General features: G+C 47.0%; 1 protein-coding gene across 6 annotated transcripts in view; it reads left to right on the top strand.

The window, feature by feature from the left end:
- Positions 1–18081, top strand: part of gulp1b (GULP PTB domain containing engulfment adaptor 1b) — a 607790-nt gene that overhangs the window by 332132 nt on the left and 257577 nt on the right. The window lies entirely within an intron of this gene.

The following is an 18081-nucleotide window of genomic DNA, read 5'->3' as shown; positions in this document are numbered from 1 at the left end:
AAATATGGTGTGCCTGCCTAATGCTGCTCCCGGATGGACATGCCGCTCACTTTGCCATGTTCCCGCCCAGGAGTTAAAACCAACCCCATTGTTTTCTGAGCCTTCTGTCCCAGCATCTGCCAGTGAAATCACTTTCATCAGCAAGAAATTCTGCCTTGTATCATTTGGTTTACTTAATTTGCTGGCCTGTCTGGATTTCTGAGATGCATGTTTGCTTGTGTCCTCTTTTCAGAGGCACAGGTAGTTTCTGAGATATTCCAGTGGTCAAGACCATAATGTGACTCATTGACCCTCTGGAATACATAGTGGGACCATATTAAATCAAGCTATTAATAATGGATAGAGATAGAAGTACAGGAACAAACAGAATGGAATTTTGGTTACCTCTGTGGGAGTCAGAGGTGCTGTACTTTCCTAGATTCATCGTAACCACCTTGAATACTGTTAGTAGATTTTAAGAAAACATCCTCCCAATTTCCTCCAGCTTGCCTTTTGTAGTCAGTCTATTTGCTGCACAACCACTTTCTCAACTGTATATGATCAGCTCACACCAAGTGTCCTGTGATGACGATCCATTCGTACTGTTTTGCCAAACGGAGGTCACCTATTTATCTCAGCTTGCCATTGTCTTGCCAGGTTTTACTATTTGACGATACATCCGCTTTCCAGATTGGATAATGTTTTCCCTACACTGCTGAGCTGACTGAGTTCAGATAACGCAGCACAGATCAATGTCTGAACTTGAGACTTTCCTGAAAATCCTATTTTATATTCACATTAATGTTTTCAATGAAATTATTGAGAGACGGAATTGTAACCTCTTGATATTGGTGATGGCTCATTACAAGATAATTGAGATTAAAGTTGGAAGAGGATGGTGAGCTGAGCCAAAAACCTCAACTTGCCTTTGGGAGATAAAGAACTAGCTAATACAAAACTACAGCTGTGGAAAATGTCCAGATGGCAGCAGTTATCATTTTTATGTCATTTGCTTTTGGCAGTTCTAATAGTTGATTTACTAAGGCTACTAACAGAAATGTTTCTGGATCAAGATGTTGGGTGTGATGGGCAATTAATGAAACTGGAAAATGGCAGGCGTGCTTCAACCAAGTTGCAGCACCAGATCTGGTAGAAGGAAAGAGTGAGATATGAAACCTTCCTTACCAACTAAAATAACACCAGTTGCATTGGTTGCACAAATAAAAGTAACCATTTGATTCAGGAAAGCAACAAAGATCTTCTCAAAGACCATCCCAGTTGGCAGGCTGGGAAAAATTTGAGTTTGCCCTCCCAACAAGAAATCTTGCCCACCAGAGTGCGTATCGGGAATTTGGGCATGCAAACGGATTCCTGATGTGCATTCCTTGCAAGTGAGGCTCCATGCAAGGAGCAGAAACTTATAGAATAACTCAAAAAAGGATAGGAGAGTTTACAAAGTGTGAATTGTTGCCTAGTTTTCTACAACAAGCAGAGAAGAAAAGTAGTCAAGAAGAGCAGATACATAGGGGCAGATTTTGTTGGAGCAGGGCATCTCCTAGCATGCCCCGTTAGTTTGACTTGTTCGTGCACATTTAGGTTTTAACTTTTTTTAATGGTGCAGCGAGGGCAATAGGGCATATGGGATCATGGTGAACAATGGGACAAACAGTGTATCTCCTTAACCAATAAAATTTAAGGATTGAGAAATAAACAGGAATGACTGAAGAGTGGGTGAATTCAATACCAAATCAAGTACACAAAGAACAATAAAGATAGGGAAAGAAAGGCAAAATACTGCAGATGCTGGAAATCTGAAATATAAACAGAAAATGCTGGAAATACTCAGCAGGTCAGGCAGCATCTATGGAGAGGTAAACAGTTAACGCTTCAGGCCGATGACCTATTGTCAGTTATTTTTTCAGCAAAATCTGGCCCAATGTAAGAGTTACTAGTGAAGAAACTGTTGAGATTGACTGAATTACTGTGCTGATTGGGGCTGTGGACTGGCGGATTTAGTTATCCAAGGTCATTCCAGATAGCAAAGGGCTCTATATTGGTGCTAGTCTGATCAGTGGAAGAGGAGAAGTTTAGTCATTGCTAAGGAACATTGAAGGCAACAAGAATGATGATGTGAGCAGAGTGGAAATTAGCATTGATAGATGTGACACAAAGTTGAATGTACTTGGGGGCTAAATTTGGTTGATTTGCGCCTCCTGTTAGCGCCCTAACGGGGCGCAAATCAACTAGCACCTGGGCGCGGCGCCGCTAACGCCTTCCGCGAAACTCAGCGGGAAGTTGGCAGCGATGCTAACCATTCGCGCCGCAAGGTGCTGCGCGCTGGTGATGACGTCATCACAGTGCCCCGCTCGTGCCACGGCTGTAATATTGGGTGGCGCCCCCAACTTACCGTCGGATGCTATGTCCGCCGGGTTCAGAAGGGCCTACCTGCGGCCGGGGCAGCGCTAGTTAAAGGGGAGGTGGTGGGTGGCTATTTTTGTTGCTGGCCGCCTGCCAGCTCCTGCCCCCGTTGTTGTCCCCGGCCCCCGTGAAGCCCCCCCGCGGGTTGCCGGCTGCTCTCCGTAAGCCCGACACTCCTCTAGAGTCCCGGGCTCGTTTGCCAGCACTCCTGACCCCTGGTGGCCCAGCTGGGCGTCGGGACGCGCTGCACCAGGCCCTTCCCCTTTAATAAGGGGAGGAAGGCCTGCAGTACCGCGGCACGTCGCGCCACGATATTGGCTCGCAGCGCCCCAAGAGGAGACCTGGGTGTATATGTGCACAAATCATTGAAGGTAGCAGGGCAGGTTGAGAAAGCAGTTAAAAAGGCATACGGGAGCCTGCGCTTCATAAATAGAGGAATAGGGCTCGATTTTGCCAGGCCCGAGGAGGCAGGATTGGAGGCGTGTGAGTTGTTAAAATCGCCAAAAATGGCGGGCGGCCCCAATCCCGCCTCCAAGCAATTTCCCCATATGCGTGTTTTCTGACCCCCTGTCCATTCCACCTCTAAGAGGCGGGATAGGCCCTTAAGGCCCTTAACAACCACTTAATAGCCTCTATAATCCCATTTTGAGAGTCCTTTCCGATTTTTAGACATTCCCCCCCATCCTTTACGCCTCCTCTGATGTATGAGGAGAGGTTGGGTCGATTGGGCTTGTATTCGCTGGACTTTAGAAGAATGAGAGGGGATCTCATCGAAACTTATAAAATTCTAACAGGACTAGATGCTGGAAGGATGTTCCCGATGGTCGGGGAGTCCAGAACCAGGGGTCACAGTCTAAGGATAAGGGGTAAGCCATTTAGGACAGAGATGAGGAGGAATTTCTTCACCCAGAGAGTGGTGAACCTGTGGAATTCTCTACCAAAGAAGGCAGCAGAGGCTAATTCATTAAATATATTCAAGAAGGAGTTGGATATATTTCTTAAGGCTAAAGGGATCAAGGGATATGGAGAGAAGGCAGGAACAGGGTACTGAATTTGGATGATCAGCCATGATCTCATTGAATGGCGGAGCAGGCTCGAGGGGCCGAATGGCCTACTCCTGCTCCTATCTTCTATGTTTCTATGCCAGTTAATCCTGGCAGCCTCACGAGTGGATTGCTTACTCACAGCTGCAGCTCCACCATTACAAAGGAGTTTTCACCAATGATCATTTGCAGGTGGCAGAACTTTGTTGTTTCAGGTCTGGGGGATCTTTTAGCAGGCATACTCAGTGTTGTGGAAGTTTGGAGCCTGACACCGATCTGCAGTGTGACCTCCTTGGAAACCCCTCTCCCCACCTTGACTAAGCGCTTCCTCAACTGAGGCATATTCCAGAAGCATGACGAACATTTAATTTATTTCCTCCTGGACATCGGATTCGAACGAAGACCAGCTGCGACAGCAGCAGAACAATGAGCAACAGCACCACCAACAGCAGGAGCATCAACAGGAGCGCCAAGCTGCTAGTCACCTGTTAGATCCGTGGTTCAGTGGATAAAGAATTACACGGATGCTGTATATAACAAACAACAGGTCTTTACTGGAGGAGGGTCATCTCTAGACTGGAGTACAGAGGCATGCGCACAGCTTATATACCGGTGTGGTTACTGCCGGTACTACAGTATACAGGAGCTGTAAAAAGTAGTTCTGACTTAAAGCACATACACTACAATTCCTCCCTTTTTAGATTAATAATACCCCTTTAATATTCAACTAACAATTACATTTTTACATGTACATTCAATAACAAAAAGTCCATTAAAAGATTCAGTCTTTGGGGCGGCTTCCTGACCCTTTTGGGATAGCGCCTTTCCGGAGGTTCTTGTTCTTGGTGCAGAGGCGATTCTGACCCCTTTTCATCGGGTAGTTCATCAGGTTCCACTGCTACTGGGTCTGAAGTAGATGCTACCAGTATGTCGGGTTCATCCCCAGGTACTCGAGACATGGGGTTGACGCCTTCCTGTGATGCTAAGATCTGATCGACGTGGCGTCTCACAATGTTCTCCCCGACATCCACTGTGTACATTAATGCCCCTGCCTTGTACATATCGTTCCGGGTTGCCACTTCTCTGTTCGATAGTCACGGGCCAAGACTGGTTGCCCTACATTGAAGCTCCTTGTCGGCTTCTCGTTGATGTGCTGGAATTGTTTGTCCTCAACATTTCTTCGCACGTTTGGTCTGAGCAAATCCAGACGAGATCTCAACCTTCTGTTAAAGAACATCATGGCCGGGGTCTGGTTGGTAACTGCATGTGTCGCGTTTCGGTAGGCTAATAAGAAATTGTCCATCTTATGCTGTAGTGGAATTTCCTCGTCGCACATGGCCTTTATCGCCATCTTAAAGGTTTGTACGAACCTCTCAGCCAATCCATTGGTGGCTGGATGATACGGGGCCGATGTGTAATGCCTTACCCCATTCCTTTTCATGAATTTTTGGAACTCGTCGGACACAAACTGTGGTCTATTATCAGAGCAGATCTGCTCTGGCAAACCGTTTCTGGCAAATATGGTCCGTAGGACTGCAATCGTTTTCTCTGTAGTGGTTGAAGACATCTTTATCACCTCAGGCCACTTTGAATGAGCATCCACTGCTATTAAGAACATTGAGTCCATGAATGGACCAGCGAAATCAATGTGCACCCATTGCCATGGAGAGGAGGGCCACTCCCATGGGTGTAGTGGGGCATGTGGTGGTGCATTTTGGACCTTCTGGCATCCTAAGCAGCTCTTAGTTAGGTCTTCGATTTGTTGATTGATTCCCGGCCACCACACATAAGCCCTAGCAAGGCTTTTCGTTTTCACTCCCCCCAGATGACCTTCATGTAGCTCCTTTAGCACTCTCTCCCTTAACTTGGGTGGAATCACCACTCTGGATCCACACATCACTGTCCCCTGGCATACTGACAGCTGTTCTCTTCTGGATGAGAATGCTGGCAACAGTGAGACGCCATGTGTTGGCCATCCCCTCACCGTCAATTCATATACCCGTGACAGCGTCGGATCATTGCGGGTCTCCTTCTCTATATCCGCGTTTGTTACTGGCAATCGTTCAATTATCGATGAATAAAATATCTCGATAGGGTCCACTGCTGGTGCTTCCTCCACCGTAGGCAGTGGCAGGCGCAATAGCCCATCAGCGTTCCCATGCTGTTTCGTGCCTTTATATTCTATTTCATATTGATTCGCCCCTAGAAACAGGGACCATCTTTGTAACCGCTGTGCAGTCATTACTGGCACGCCCTTCTTAGGATTAAAGATGGAGACAAGTGGTTGGTGGTCAGTCAGCAAGGTGAACTTCTGCCCATGCAGATAATGGTTGAATTTTTTTACTCCCCATACTAGGCTGAGGGCCTCCCTGTCAATCTGGGCGTAGTTGCGCTCGGCTGAGGTTAGTGACCGAGACGCAAAGGCCACTGGGCTCTCCAACCCGTCTGGGAATTTGTGCGACAGCACCGCTCCAATGCCGTAGGGTGATGCATCACATGCCAAACGAATTGGTAGTGCTGGGTTGAAATGGGCCAACACCTCTTTTGATGTGATCAATTCTTTACACTTCTGGAAAGCTCGTCTACGTTCGTCATCCCACTTCCATGGCACCCCTGTTTGCAGTAGGGTGCTCAGCGGGTGTAGTACCGTAGACAAATTTGGTAAGAACTTGTGGTAATAGTTTACCAGCCCGAGGAACGACCTCAGTTGTGACACATTTTCCGGTGCTGGAGCCTTGACTACTGCCTCAATCTTGTCAGGGGACTTATGTAACCCCTCTTCATCGATGACGTGGCCACAATACGAGATCTGTTTCTGGAAAAACTCGCACTTGTGGCGATTAGCTCGTAGCCCATATTCCTTTAATCTGGCGAGCACCTTCTCCAAGTTAGCGAGGTGATCACCGTCATTTTCGCCCGTGACCAAGATGTCGTCCAAATAACACTGGGTCCCTGGAATCCCTTGCAGGACCTGATCCATCGCCCTTTGCCAGATAGCCGGAGCCGAGGCTACTCCAAATACCAGCCGGTTGTATTGATAGAGACCTTTATGGGTGTTGATCGTAAGGTATTGTTTCGAAGCTTCTTCTACCTCCATTTGCAAGTACGCCTGGGCTAGATCAATTTTGGTGAAGCGTTTACCACCAGATTGCGAGGCGAAAATATCCTCAATTCGTGGAAGCGGATATTGCACCGTGTGAGGGACTGGGTTCACTGTCACCTTAAAATCCCCACAGATGCGGATCTTCTTTGGTTCCCCAGGCGTATTACTCAACGACCTCTTCATTACAGGGACGATGGGTGTAGCCCACTCGCTCCAGTCCACTTTGGACAGTACTCCTGAATGTTCCAACCCTTCCAGCTCTGCTTCAACCGCTGGTCTGATCGCATAAGGCACTGGTCTGACCTTCAGAAACTTTGGGCTTGCATTATCCTCTATTTTAATTGTTGCTGTTATTCCTTTTAGTGTTCCTAGTCCCTCCTGGAACACTTCTTTTGCGTCAGTTAGCATTTTTGACAGTCGTCCAGGTGTGACGTCGTCATCCTTTTTGGCCTCCACCTTCAGTGCCTGTATGGAATGCCAATCTAAATGTATCTTCCGGATCCACTCACATCCTAGCAGTGGTGGTCCTCCATTTGGCAATACATATATATCCATTTTAGGTATTTCCTGACCTTTATATGTCACTTTCACCCTTATTTTTCCTTTGGGGTAGACTTTTTGCCCCGTATACGTCTTCAAGACAATCTCTGTAGCTTTCAAGGGTATGTGTGAAAATAGCCGCTTGTAGTCTCTTTGATTTATGACTGTTAGAGCTGACCGTGTCCAATTCCATTTCCACTTGGACTCCGTCTATCTTGAGTGTAACCCAGATAGTCTGGTGATCCTCCATTTCGGTTACATTATGTAGTTTCAGACAACCCAGCTCCTTGCTTCCGGAGTTTGTGTCACTTTTCTGTTCGTCTGAACCACTGTCCATCACGTGTGCCTTTTTGTACTTCTCCTGTGGAGATTTCTTACTGTTGGTTTTCTTCCCAGACCTGCAGACTCTTGCTATGTGTCCTGCTTTCCCACACTGTCTGCACACTTGGTCCTTGAACCAACCATCTTTCTGGTCATGTGTTGTTCTGCCGCAGCGATCGCACTTCCCTGTTCCATAGGTCATTTCGTTGGTGCCGCATTCTTGCGGTCTCCGTTGTATCTCTGCAGCGCCCCTTGCAGCTGCTTCGTGTGATACTGCCATATTGAAAGCTTTGTCCAGCGTAAGGTCGTTTTCTGATAGAAGCCGTTTCTGGGTTCCTTCACTTTGTAGCCCACACACAAACTTGCCCCTTAACGTATCTGCTAGTCCCGCTCCAAACTGGCAGTATTTCGATAGCTTGCGCAGTTCCGTTAGGTACTCAGCATTGCTTTCGTCTTTGTGTTGGTTCCTTTTATGGAACTTAAATCGTTCTGCTATCAGCAGCGGTGTGGGGCTTAAGTGGTCCTGTAGGATTTCTACTATGCTTCCAAAATCCTTGTTTACCGGCTTCTCTGGGGTTATTAGATTCCGCAGTAACCCATAAGTTTTTGCACCCATGGAATTTAACAGAACCAGTGCTTTATTAGTATCTGGCACTTCATTCGCTCTGCAGTACACCTCAAGACGTTCCACATATGTCGCCTAATCTTTGACTTCATTGTCGAACGTAGAGATACTGCCACTCTTCGGCATCCTTGGTTGTGCGTTAACTATCCCCAATGGCGCCTCCCACACTTCCCCTTCTCCGCTGGCACAAAATGGCGTCTCCCGCGCTTTCCTTCCTTCCCGCGCTCGCCCGTCTTCTCCGCTGCGGCTTCGCAAAATGGCGTCTCCCGCGCTCTTCTCCGCGGCTCAATGGCGCCTCCCGCGCTCTCCCTGCTTCTCCGTGGCTCAATGGCGTCTCCCCTTGCTTCGCCCCGCGGACCCTGATCAGCCCGTGATCCCTGGCTGTGCTCTGCGCGTTCTTCTCTTGATATTTGTCGACACCGCTCAGTCTAGAACCCGGCTGTTTCTTACCCTCTCTCCGGTTTTGCAGTATTTTTCCACGACGCCGCTCGGTGATGAACCCCCGGCTGCGCCCTGCTCTCTTCACCCTTTTTCTTACCCCGTCAATGCTGCCCGGCTCTCTCTCTCTGCCGTCGGTCGGCTCCAGCGGCCGCTGCTCGGGAAGGGTCTGCTCAGGACCTGTCGTCGGCCTCTTACTGCTCGTTGTGGCTGGGGAACCAAGCCCGGCTCTCCACAGCCTCCCCAGCGAAGTTGGATCTATGCCTGACTGCTGGGCGGTTGCTCGCGGTCGACGCCCGTGTTGCTGGACTCGACTTTTTTTTTTGTTTAATTTTGCAGGTAGATTCGCATCAACACTCGTCGCCACTGTTAGATCCGTGGTTCAGTGGATAAAGAATTACACGGATGCTGTATATAACAAACAACAGGTCTTTACTGGAGGAGGGTCATCTCTAGACTGGAGTACAGAGGCATGCGCACAGCTTATATTCCAGTGTGGTTACTGCCGGTACTACAGTATACAGGAGCTGTAAAAAGTAGTTCTGACTTAAAGCACATACAGTACATCACCCACCTGAAGATGCACAGGCCAGAAGGTGCCAGCGTGTGCGACAACATTGCTGCCTGGGATGCAAGGAACACACTCATCCTGGCCAGATTTGCTTAGCCTGCACAATCAAACACTTTAGTCTCACTCCTCCATTGTCGATGCTCTGGTAAGAAGAAGAACCTGCGGAATCCTATCACTCTGACCACCATTCTGATAATCACAAGGCGCCCTAAGCCCTCAATGTGAAAGTCCCATTTGCGAAATGACACAGGGCACAACTTCAACAGTTTGTCATCAAAGCACTTTATAATACAATCACAATGATGGCTGGTCCAAAAACAAAACAACACAGCACCCAAGTAACTACCCTTGTGACTACTTGTGCTTTATCTTCCTCTTACGCGTGCTCCTACATGGTGCTTTCCATGTGGCTTCAGCAGATGTGGAGGCCCCTTGCTCACTTTCTTGCTGCTCCTGTCTCGACGTCTTTGGCGGGCGTCCTCTTGGGTGGCGAACCTGTACCGGCTCGCCAACAGTCTGCTGCTCCTGCGGCTGTGCAGGGGCTGAGACGCCCATCTCAGTTGGGTGAGGACTCTGGTGGGGCTCTGACCGAGGGCTTTGTTGTGGCATGGTCGTGTGAGCGCTTGGAGAGGAGCCCCCACTTCCTTGTTGTCTGTCACCAACATCCCTCTCATGGGTCAGCCCCACTTCAGAGCTAGCAGGTGGCTTTACAGCACCTTGTTGCACTGCAGGGAGGCCATGAGGACCCGTTTCTGCGTTGGAAGTCTTGCACCAGAGGACTTGTATGAAGGTCTGGCTTGTTTGCTCAATAGCTGACCATCGCTCCTCAAGAGATGTCATTCTATTCTGAACAATGACCATGTTTTCAAGACCCTGACGACTAAGTTCCTCCATGGACGTAGCCATTCTCTCCTCTACCGTAGCCATCCTCTCCTCTACGATAGCCAGCCTTACCATGGAGGTAGCCATCCTTTCCACGTAGGTTGCCATCCTTTCCACGATGATGCGTTCATGCGCCAGTGCCTCCACAAAGGCTCTGCTCATGTTCGCGATGGACTCCTCCATTTGCTCCACACTCGCAGCAACCCTGGAGACAAAACCTGCCAGAGACTCCTGCACCTGTTCCTGGAGTTCCTGCACCGCTCTCCTTCTGGATGGACCCGGAGGCACAGGGTCGACATGCAGCTGAGCCAAGCTGGCAGAGTCCTGCGCCCTCCGACGAGGACTCTCCACTGCTGTCCCTGTCTCCACCATCTGCTGATGTTCACTTGTGAGCTGTGATACACCAGGTGACAACACTACTCTATCCGCGAAGGTCCCTCCGAGGTGACTGTCTGCGCTGGTGCTGGGTGTGCTGAATTCTGCTGACACTGCGTCCTCCGTGGTTGCAGCTTCCTCTGAGGAGTCTGGAGGCTCAGGCTGTTCCTCCTGTATAGTGGGGACGGGGGCTGTTGATGGTCCTGTTGGGGAGTAAAGGAAAGAGATGTGAGGCCAAGGTTACATGCACATTGTAAATTGCAGATGATCATAAGGCAATCTGTTAGAGCATCAGAATCATTATCAGTGACTCATGCTATGTCAATGAGAGAGATTCCAAACTATTCTGTCACCAGCTTGTTGTGATGCGCCCGTCTGTCCGTCCACCACTTGGTTATCCTCGATCCCAGCAGTTTCCAGGGCTGCCTCCTCCCAGGGGGTGAGCTGGGCTACTGAAGGTGGCCCTCCTCCTGTCATGGCTTTTTCCCTCTTATTGTGAGCTCTCTATTCCTGCAATGAGGGACACAAGTGGAGTTTGAGTGAGAACGAAAGAGTGAGTGTAGAGAATCCATAGCATAGATGCTTAGAAGGAGACAAAGGACCCTCTGTGTGTGTTGAAAGTTGTTGTTGTCATGGTATCACAGTGATGGGGAGTATGAAGGCTGCATGGTCGAATAGTTAAGTGAATGTGACCATCGAGAGATAGGGAATGGGTAAGGGTGCAGGGATGTAAGTGTGAAGTGGCATGTGGAGGAAGAGGTTGGCAAAGCAGAGTGCTGGTGAGGAGAGGCGATGGGAAAGTCATACTCACTTTTCCTGTGCGGAGAAGGTCATGAAACCTCTTCCTGCATTGCAGCCAGGTTCTGCGGCTCAGCGAAATGGAGTTGACCTCCAGGGCCACTTGTAGCCACACAGCTTTTGTCTGCTGGGGTTTTTTTTTCTCCCTGAAGAAGGGAACAGCACGTCCTTATTACAGCTGGCTCCGTGGACCAGAGATTGGAGGGAGGGCTCAACAAATCGAGGAGCTCACCTTTGCTTGATTGTTGACATTTTCCACAATTCATCTCCTTCACATAAATTGCAGAGCCTTTGCAGTCTCCAGAAGAATGAAGGCTGCTTGCAGGCCTTAAATCCAACAGCATTGATGACGCAATCGGAGGCGACTTTCTGTATGAAAAGACTCATTGGGCCAGTGGTTCCCACACGCTGGAAATCAATTGCCCAATTAGGGGAAAATCCCACATTTTCAACATATCACTTAGGAGTCGGGGGCCTGACACGATTTGCGCCGAACATGATTTCCACCTGACACGCCCCAGCCCGCCCACACTGACAAAATCCAGCCCATAGAGTACAAAATCAAGGGCAACTAGGGATGGGCAATAAATGCTGGCATTGCCAGCGACGCCCTGATCCCATAAACGAATTTAAAAAAAGTTATGATGAACATTTATAAAACCCTGGCTCGGCCTCAACTGGAGTATTGTGTCCAATTCTGGGCACCGCACTTTAGGAAGGATGTGAAGACCTTAGAGAAGGTGCAGAAAAGATTTACAAGTATGGTACCAGGGATGAGTGACTTCAGTTACATGAATAGACTGGAGAAGCTGGGGCTGTTCTCCTTAGAACAGAGAAGGTTGAGAGAAGATTTGATAGAGGTGTTCAAAATCATGAGGGGTCTGGACAGAGTAGATAGAGAGAAGCTGTTCCCATTGACGGAAGGGTCGCGAACCAGAGGACACAGAATTAAGGTGATTGACAAAAGAACCAAAGGCGACCTATTTTATGCAGCGAGTGGTTAGGATCTGGAATGCACTGCCTGAAAGGGTGGTGGAGGCAGATTCAATCGTGGCTTTCCAAAGGGAATTAGATAAGTACCTGAAGGAAATAATTTGCAGGGCTATGGGGAAAGGGCGGGGGAGTAGGACTAGCTGAAGTGCTCTTGCAGAGAGCCGGCATGGGCTCGACGGGCCGAATGGCCTCCTTCTCCTTCTGTGCTGTAACCATTCTATGATTCCAAGTGGGGTACACCTTCAATATACAAGATACGGTTGAAAGCCTTGTCACATTATATAATCTCAAAACAAACTAGCTGCATGGTGTGCAATTCATTACTGAAACTGAGGTAGGACAAGCCATTTTCTGTGCTTTTTTCGAAGGTTGCAATTTCTTTGCCTGCATTGCATTCTTTAATGTACTTGATTCAGTCAGAGCTTTTGCTGTTACTTTTATTTGATTCTACTCAATGTGCTGCTTATTACTCTAGACATGGATTTCTCTATGGGAATAATTTTATTATCCATCTCGCAAATGTTGAAAGCATACACAAATGAACTCTCAACTTTGTGATCAAGCCAAGTTTAATTTAAACAACAGCATTCACCACAAAAATCCATTTTCCCTATTTACACCGACTACTTAATACCGTGATTCGCCTTTGTTCTAGCTCCTACTCTACTAATCCTATGAGATGCTCCTTGAGTGAGATGAAGTTGAGTGGTGTGTGGCTGAGATGGTTCCCCTGGAGCCTTAGCGACCTAGCGTGTCTCAGGATATCTGCTCTCTCAGATGGATTCAGCTTCTGGCAGCCTTTCTCTTCCAGTGGTAAGGGGTTGCCAGGCTTATGTCTGAAGCTCCCTCATGTGACAGTATTGGAGGGGGCTTTAACAACACAGGCTCATCCCCACTCTCCAGAGAGACAGAAACAGCTGTGCCTACTCCTTGCAGCCCACTAGTGCGGGACACAGGCTCAGAGATGCAACTGGTTGGTGTCATCAGAGGCAGAATAGTCCCAATTGGCTCTTGAAAACCATGTGCTATTGTCCTGCTGAAGGCATCTGTGGTAGCTGCCACTCCAGAGACCACCATGTTCTTAGAAGCTGTAATAAAAACAGAAAATGCTGGAAATACTGAGCAGGTCAGGCAGCATCTGTGGAGAGAGAAAGAGAGTTAATGTTTCAGGTCGCTGACCTTTTGTCAGAACTCCTAGTATTCCCAGCATTTTCTGTTTTTTTTTTCCAGATTTCCAGGATCCACAGTATTTTACTTTTTTTTTAGAAGCTGTTCCTGGCATCTTGATGCCACAACAATCTCCTCGACTGTCACTGTCTATATGGTGTTCTGCAGGACGTGAAATACTTGTAATCCATCCACGTATCCATCATCTCAACCATACGTGTGGAAAATATTTGCACTACCTGCTCTTGCATTAATAAAAGTAAAATTAATCTCTCTTCTGAAGATTGGCTCCTCAGTTGAGAGCAGTCGTGTCTCTTTTTCCTGTCCCAGGTCCTCTTTCTCATTTGTGCTTCGCCCAGTGACGATCCTTCTGACACAGTAAATAATGCCTTTCATGTGAGTTTTTATATTCATTCACAGGATGTGGGTGTCCCTGGCAAGGCCAACATTTATTGCCCATCCCTAATAGTCCTTGAGAAGGTGGTGCGAGATGCCGCCTTGAACTGCTGCAGTCTGTGTGGTGAAGGTACTCCCACAGTGCTTTTAAGTAGGGAGTTCCACAATTTGGGCCCTGTGACAATGAAGGAAGGGAGATATATTTCCAAGTCAGGATGGTGTGTGACATGGAGGGAAATTTGGAGGTGGTGGTGTTCCCATGCACCTGCTGCCCTTGTCTTTCTAAGTGGTAGAGGTCGCAGTTTGGAAGGTGCGGTTGGAGAAACCTTGGCGAGTTGCTGCAGTGCATCTTGTAGATGGTACACTGTGCGCCGGTGGTGGAGGGAGTGAATGTTTAAGGCGGTGAATGGGGTGCCAATCAAGCGGGTTGCTTTGTCCTGGATGATGTCAAGCTTCTTGAGTGTTGTTGGTACTGCACTCATCCAGGCAAGTGGAGAGTATTCCATCACACTCCTGACTTGTGCCTTGTAGATGGTGGAAAGTCTTTGGGGAGTTAGGAGGTGAGACACTTGCCGCAGAATACCCAGCCTCTGCCCTACTCTTGTAGCCACAGTATTTATGTGGCTGGTCCAGTTAGTTTCTGGTTAACGGTGACCCCCAGGATATTGATGGTGGACTCGGTGTTGGTAATCCCGCTGAATGTCACGGGCAGGTGGTTAGACTCTTGTTGGAGATAGTCATTGCCTGGCACTTGTGTGGTGCAAATGTTATTTGCTATTTATCAGCCCTGGCCTGAATGTTGTCTAGGTCTTGCTGCATGCTGGCATGGGCAGCTTCATTATCTGAGGAGTTGCAAATGACACTGAACACTGCAATCATCAATGAATATCCCCACTTCTGACCTTATGATGGAGGGAAGGTCATTGATGAAGCAGCTGAAGATGGTTGGGCATAGGACACTGCCCTGAGGAACTCCTGCAGCGATGTCCTGGAGCTAAGATGATTGGCCTCCAACAACCACAACCATCTTCCTTTGTGCTTGGCATGACTCCAGCAATTTTCCACTTTATCGGGTAGATGCCAGTGTTGTAGTTGCACTGGAACAGCTCGGCTGCAGGTGCAGCTAGTTCTGGAGCACAAGTCTTTAGTACTACAGCCAGGATGTTGTCGAGGCCCATAGCCTTTGCTATATTCAAAGTGCTCAGCCGTTTCTTGATATCACATGGAGTGAATCGAATTGGCTGAAGACTGGCTTCTTTGATGGAACTTTTTGTCATGGTGTGTTCACACTTAAGTTGCCATTGCAGAGATGACAGGAATGGCAGATCTAGAACTGATAGCAACTGTTTCTCTAGAAATGCCCCACCATTGGTGGTTGTGCCTTCATTTGCTTAAACCTCATATCCCAGGAAATTTCCTCTCTGAACCCCTTAATTTCTACATCTTCCTCTGCTCCTTTATGACCCAATCTTAAAACCCACCTCTTTGGCCAAACTTTTGGTCACCATTTATAAGCTGTTCCCCTTTGATTCAACATCCATTTTGTTCCTGCCTTTGCAAAGTGCCTTACAATGTTTTGCTATGTTAAAATCACTCTATAAACATAGGTTATACTAGTACTAGCAGAAGAATGAGATCACTTGCTTTGGCTCATATACCTGTTTTTATTACAAATGCTAATTTTGTGGGGTCTCAATCCAACATTTCCAAGATCTTGGCTTGCAGAGTTCCTCTAAACAGGTAAATGGCCACCAATATGGCTAGAAAGTTAACTCAAGTTTCTGGAATAAAATAAATATTCAACTAACATCAGCTTGGTGATTTTGTGTAGTTTCATGGGAAATTGAGCAGGGCAGCTCAGGTGTCAACAGAGAAATGTCTAAGCTAAGAAACTTAACTATTAATGTTCAAAATTATAATTAATGAGGGTATAAATCCTTTTATATTTTCCCCAATCATCATTGGTCTTGCTGTGCCATATGTTGTTTTAGGCTCAGAGGATAGGTGGACATCCAGTTTTGAGGCCTCAACAACAGTTGTTCATCCAGTAACTGGGAGTCATGCAACAGTGGCTGATAATGGAGAAAAGCTAGATTTTGTTCAAGTTTTAATCATCATTTTCTCCCCCAGATAGACCTATCACTCTGCGCCTTTACATTCATCAAGGAAATACTCAGCTGGAAACAGCTTTAAAATCATTTTTGTGTGACTTCATAGCAAATCATTCACATCTGCAGACTTTCCAACAGTAGATGCCACCAGGGAAAGGTTTTACGCAGAATCTTCAAAAGTAGTAGCAATGACAGTTGAATTTTCCTGCCCCCTGTGCGAAAGCATCTGACCTCTGCTTTTGTCATCCCCAAAGTAATGCAGCTGAGATCGGGAATTCAGCAAAGTGGACATTCAAACTTGCATCCCTCCACTCTGTCATAATAAATGGTGCTCCAGCATGGAGTGCTGTTGCATCACCCTCAGTTTTAACAAGTTCTAAGTTACTGAAATATTTTTTAAATGGGTAGCAAGGTATCTAAAACTTATCAAGAAGTAAAACTGTTCAAAGAAAAGCTTTTCAACTACTTCAAATTATTTATACATACACTACCACAAGGTTTTCTCAGCTTTTTAAATACAAAGTTGAACTAAGTTCACAAGAATTGATTTGTTCTAGCCAAGAAAACCACATCATAATTTAGAGTGAGAGGCAGTGGTGCTAGGGCTAAATTTCTGCTCATTGATGATGAATGGGTGATAAATCTCACCCGATTTAGGTAAAAGTATAGATTAACAACATTATTCTTCGGAGATCATTAAATGCAAATTATTTTAGTATTAAAAATTGATCCAATGTTCAAAATATTGCTCTCTTATCCCCTTGGGTTTTGGACCTAGCAAATTATCTACATGGTTAATATGACCCTGGACCCTAAGTAAATTATTTCTCTTTAGAACAGAGAAGGTTAAGGGGAGAATTAATAGAGGTGCTCAAAATTATGAGGTGTTTTAATAGAGTAGTTGGACAGAAACTGTTTCCACGGGCAGGAGGGGCAGTAACCAGGGGACACCGATTAAGATAATTGGCAAAAAATCCAGGGGGGAAATGAGAATTTTTTTTTTTATGCAGCGAGTTTTTATGATCTGCAATACACTACCTGAAAAGGGTGGTGGAAGCAGATTAAATAGTAATTTTCAAAAGGGAATTGGGTATATACTTGAAAAGGTGAAAATTGCAGTACTATGGAGAAAGTGCAGAGGAGTGGGACTAATTAGATAGCTCTTTCTGTATTATTCTATGATAGAAACATAGAAACATAGAAGATAGGAGCAGGAGTAGGCCATTCGGCCCCTCGAGCCTGCTCCGCCATTCAATACGATCATGGCTGATCATCCAAATTCAGTACCCGGTCCCTGCTTCATACCCCTTGATCCCTTTAGCCTCAAGAAATATATCCAACTCCTTCTTCAATATATTTAATGTGTTAGCCTCTACTGCCTTCTGTGGTAGAGAATTCCACAGGTTCACCATTCTCTGGGTGAAGACATTCCTCCTCATTTCTGTCCTAAATGGCCTACCCCTTATCCTTAGACTGTGACCCCTGGTTCTGCACACCCCCGCCAGCAGGAACATCCTTCCTGCATCTAGTCTGTCCAGTCCTGTCAGAATTTTATAAGTTTCAATGAGATCCCTTCTCATTCTTCTAAACTCCAGCGAGTACAAGCCCAATCGACCCAATCTCTCATCATACGTCATTCTTGCCATCCCAGGCATCAGCCTGGTGGATCTTCGCTGAACTCCCTCCATGGCAAGAACATCTTTCCTCAGATAAGGCGACCAAAACTGCACACAATACTCAAGATGTGGTCTCACCAAGGCCCTGTACAACTGCAACAAGACATCCTTGTTCCTGTACTCAAACCCTCTCGCTACGAAGGCCAACATACCATTTGCCTTCTTAACCGCCTGCTGCACCTGCATGCTTACCTTCAGCGACTGGTGCACAAGGACACCCAGGTCTCGTTGCACTTCCCCTTCTCCCAATCTATTGCCATTCAGATACTAATCTGCCATCCTGTTTTTGCCACCAAAGTGGATAACCTCATATTTATCCACGTTATATTGCATCTGCCATGCTTTTGCCCAATCACCCAACCTGTCCAAATCATCCTGGAGTTTCTCGGCATCCTCCTCACAGCACACACGCCCGCCCAGCTTTGTGTTGTCTGCAAATTTGGAGATATTACATCTAGTTCCCTTGTCTAGATCATTAATATATATTATGAATAGCTGGGGTCCAAGGACTGATCCCTGTGGTACCTCACTAGTCACTGCCTGCCACTTGGAAAAAGACCCGTTTATTCCAACTCTGCTTCTGTCTGCCAACCAGTTCTCTATCCAAGTCAATACCTTGTCCCCAATCCCATGTGCCTTAACTTT

Source organism: Somniosus microcephalus, chromosome 4 (genome assembly GCF_052327205.1).
Source record: "Somniosus microcephalus isolate GS21.2 chromosome 4, FLI_Smic_1.0, whole genome shotgun sequence".
Classification (NCBI taxonomy): domain Eukaryota; kingdom Metazoa; phylum Chordata; class Chondrichthyes; order Squaliformes; family Somniosidae; genus Somniosus; species Somniosus microcephalus.
This window is presented reverse-complemented; position numbering and strand designations above follow the sequence as displayed.